This window comes from Oncorhynchus nerka, linkage group LG10 (assembly GCF_034236695.1).
Source record: "Oncorhynchus nerka isolate Pitt River linkage group LG10, Oner_Uvic_2.0, whole genome shotgun sequence".
In the NCBI taxonomy this organism is placed as follows: domain Eukaryota; kingdom Metazoa; phylum Chordata; class Actinopteri; order Salmoniformes; family Salmonidae; genus Oncorhynchus; species Oncorhynchus nerka.
Genome location: NC_088405.1, coordinates 97,892,676 through 97,896,956, shown reverse-complemented (window position 1 = coordinate 97,896,956; position 4,281 = coordinate 97,892,676).

Below are 4,281 nucleotides of genomic sequence, written 5' to 3'. Positions count from 1 at the left end.
GACTCATGATATGTATAAACCAGTAATTAGGCAGGCAGGCAGGCAGGCAGGCAAAGAAGGATGTGCTTATACACTGAGTGTACAAACCAACAACTCTTTCCATGATATAGACTGACCAGGTGAATCCAGGTGAAAGATATGATCCCTTATTGATGTCACCTGTTAAATCCACTTCAATCAGTGTAGATGAAGGGGAGGAGACATGTAGATGAAGGGGAGGAGACATGTAGATGAAGGGAGGAGACATGTAGATGAAGAGACATGTAGATGAAGAGGAGGAGACATGTAGAGGAAGGGGAGGAGACATGTAGATGAAGGGGAGGAGACATGTAGATGAAGTGGAGGAGACATGTAGATGAAGGGGAGGAGACATGTAGATGAAGGGGAGGAGACATGTAGATGAAGGGGAGGAGACGGGTTAAAGAAGGAGTTTTAAGCCTTGAGACAATTGAGACATGGATTGTGTCTGTGTGTCATTCAGAGGGTGAATGGGCAAGACAAAAGATTGAAGTGCCTTTGAACGGGGTATGGTAGTAGGTACCAGGCGCTCCGGTTTGTGTCAAGAACTGCAACGCTGCTGGGTTTTTTCACTCTCAACAGTTTTCCCTGTGTATCAAGAATGGTCCACCACCCAAAGGACATCCAGCCAACTTGACACAACTGTGGGAAGCGTTGGAGTCAACGTGGACCAGCATCCCTGTGGAACGCTTTCGACACCTTGTAGTCCGTGACCTGACGAATTGAGGCTGTTGTGAGGTCAAAAGGGGTGTAAACTCAACATTAGGAAGTTGTTTTCTCCTTTGTATAATGTTTAATTGTCAGTTTCTAGACCGTTTCTAATGGGATGAGATATGACGTGGTTTCTTGTGTAGATCCCAGGTAAGAAGACACCAAGCTGTGGGTTCCCGATGAGGAGATGTCTTCTGAAAAAACTGACCAAGGTCGGTACACAACCTCCCAGACCTTAACCTCTCCTTACTGTGAGTGGACCAAGGTTGGTACACAACCTCCCAGACCTTAACCTCTCCTTACTGTGAGTGGACCAAGGTTGGTACACAACCTCCCAGACCTTAACCTCTCCTTACTGTGAGTGGACCAAGGTTGGTACACAACATCCCAGACCTTAACCTCTCCTTACTGTGAGTAGACCAACAACCTCCCAGACCTTAACCTCTCCTTACTGTGAGTGGACCAAGGTTGGTACACAACCTCCCAGACCTTAACCTCTCCTTACTGTGAGTGGACCAAGGTTGGTACACAACCTCCCAGACCTTAACCTCTCCTTACTGTGAGTGGACCAAGGTTGGTACACAACCTCCCAGACCTTAACCTCTCCTTACTGTGAGTGGACCAAGGTTGGTACACAACCTCCCAGACCTTAACCTCTCCTTACTGTGAGTGGACCAAGGTTGGTACACAACCTCCCAGACCTTAACCTCTCCTTACTGTGAGTGGACCAAGGTTGCTCTGAAGTGGAAAGGTGGATAAACGAGTCAGGAGCAGGTTTTCTTACATGGAACTAAATTCTCTATTGGCGCTAATTCTATATATCATCTACTGCATCTTTATGTAATACATGTATCACTAGCCACTTTAACTATGCCACTTTGTTTACATACTCATCTCATATGTATATACTGTACTCGATACCATCTACTGCATCTTGCCTATGCCGCTCTGTACCATCACTCATTCATATATCTTTATGTACATATTCTTTATCCCCTTACAGTTGTGTCTATAAGGTAGTAGTTTTGGAATTGTTAGCTAGATTACTTGTTGGTTATTACTGCATTGTCGGAACTAGCACAAGCATTTCGCTACACTCGCACTAACATCTGCTAACCATGTGTATGTGACAAATTAAATTTGATTTGATTGAATTCTTTCTTCTCAAATACTCCTTTCTGTCTCCCCTCTCTGCCGGCTCCCTCCTCTCTCTTGAAGGGGAAAGACAATAGCTCATTAGTACAGTCAGCTGTGCTTAACTGCCTCTGATCACCTTGACTCATATGCCGGGCTGGGCTACTGTCCGTGGAGGCAGCCTGCCCTCTGGTGGTTCTTCCACATTACTTATTACCTCCTCTCTGTCTAAGTACAACTTCCCAGACCTTAAAACCTCTCCTCACTTATTATATCCTCTCTGTCTCTGTACAACTTCCCAGACCTTAAAACCTCTCCTCACTTATTATATCCTCTCTGTCTCTGTACAACTTCCCAGACCTTAAAACCTCTCCTCACTTATTATATCCTCTCTGTCTCTGTACAACTTCCCAGACCTTAACCTCTCCTCACTTATTATATCATCTCTGTCTCTGTACAACTTCCCAGACCTTAACCTCTCCTCACTTATTATATCCTCTCTGTCTCTGTACAACTTCCCAGACCTTACCCTCTCCTCACTTATTACATCCTCTCTGTCTCTCTATACTTCTCTCAAAGCAAGTGCTCTTAATCAGTGCTAACCACGGTCCTGTGACAGCTATAGTCATAACATCAGGGCTAACCATGGTCCTGTGATGCTATAGTCATAACATCAGGGCTAACCATGGTCCTGTGATGCTATAGTCATAACGTGTTAATCAGGTCTAACCACGGTCCTGTGATGCTATAGTCATAACATCAGGGCTAACCACGGTCCTGTGATGCTATAGTCATAACATCAGGGCTAACCACGGTCCTGTGATGGCTAGAGTCATAACATCAGGGTTAACCATGGTCCTGTGACAGCTATAGTCATAACATCAGGGCTAACCACGGTCCTGTGATGCTATAGTCATAACATCAGGGCTAACCACGGTCCTGTGATGGCTAGAGTCATAACATCAGGGCTAACCACGGTCCTGTGATGGCTATAGTCATAACATCAGGGCTAACCATGGTGATGGCTATAGTCATAACATCAGGGCTAACCATGGTCCTGTGATGCTATAGTCATAACATCAGGGCTAACCACGGTCCTGTGATGCTATAGTCATAACATCAGAGCTAACCACGGTCCTGTGATGCTATAGTCATAACATCAGGGCTAACCATGGTCCTGTGATGCTATAGTCATAACATCAGGGCTAACCATGGTCCTGTGATGCTATAGTCATAACATCAGGGCTAACCATGGACCTGTGATGCTATAGTCATAACATCAGGGCTAACCATGGTCCTGTGATGCTATAGTCATAACGTGTTAATCAGTGCTAACCATGGACCTGTGATGCTATAGTCATAACATCAGGGCTAACCACGGTCCTGTGATGGCTATAGTCATAACATCAGGGCTAACCACGGTCCTGTGATGGCTATAGTCATAACATCAGGGTTAACCATGGTCCTGTGACAGCTATAGTCATAACAACAGGGCTAACCATGGTCCTGTGACAGCTATAGTCATAACATCAGGGCTATGTTGTGTCTTAACCAAGGTGACGGTGTCAGTGTGTTAAGGTTGCAATACTTCTACCAAAGACTGCACTTACACCCCCTGTCATTGGTATAAGCATTGGATTGGTGTCAGCATTGGATTGGTGTTAGCATTGGATTGGTGTTAGCATTGGATTGGCGTCAGCATTGGATTGGTGTTAGCATTGGATTGGTGTTAGCATTGGATTGGTGTTAGCATTGGATTGGTGTTAGCATTGGATTGGTGTTAGCATTGGACTGGTGTTAGCATTGGATTAGTGTTAGCATTGGATTAGTGTTAGCATTGGATTGGTGTTAGCATTGGATTGGTGTTAGCATTGGACTGGTGTTAGCTTTGGATTGGTGTTAGCATTGGATTGGCGTCAGCATTGGATTGGTGTTAGCATTGGATTGGTGTTAGCATTGGATTGGTGTTAGCATTGGATTGGTGTTAGCATTGGATTGGTGTTAGCATTGGATTGGCGTTAGCATTGGATTGGCGTCAGCATTGGATTGGTGTCAGCATTGGATTGGTGTTAGCATTGGATTGGTGTTAGCATTGGACTGGTGTTAGCATTGGATTGGTGTTAGCATTGGATTGGTGTTAGCATTGGACTGGTGTTAGCTTTGGATTAGTGTTAGCATTGGATTGGTGTTAGCATTGGATTGGTGTTAGCATTGGATTGGTGTTAGCATTGGATTGGCGTTAGCATTGGATTGGCGTCAGCATTGGATTGGTGTTAGCATTGGATTGGTGTTAGCATTGGATTGGTGTTAGCATTGGACTGGTGTTAGCATTGGATTGGTGTTAGCATTGGATTGGTGTTAGCATTGGACTGGTGTTAGCTTTGGATTAGTGTTAGCATTGGATTGGTGTTAGCATTG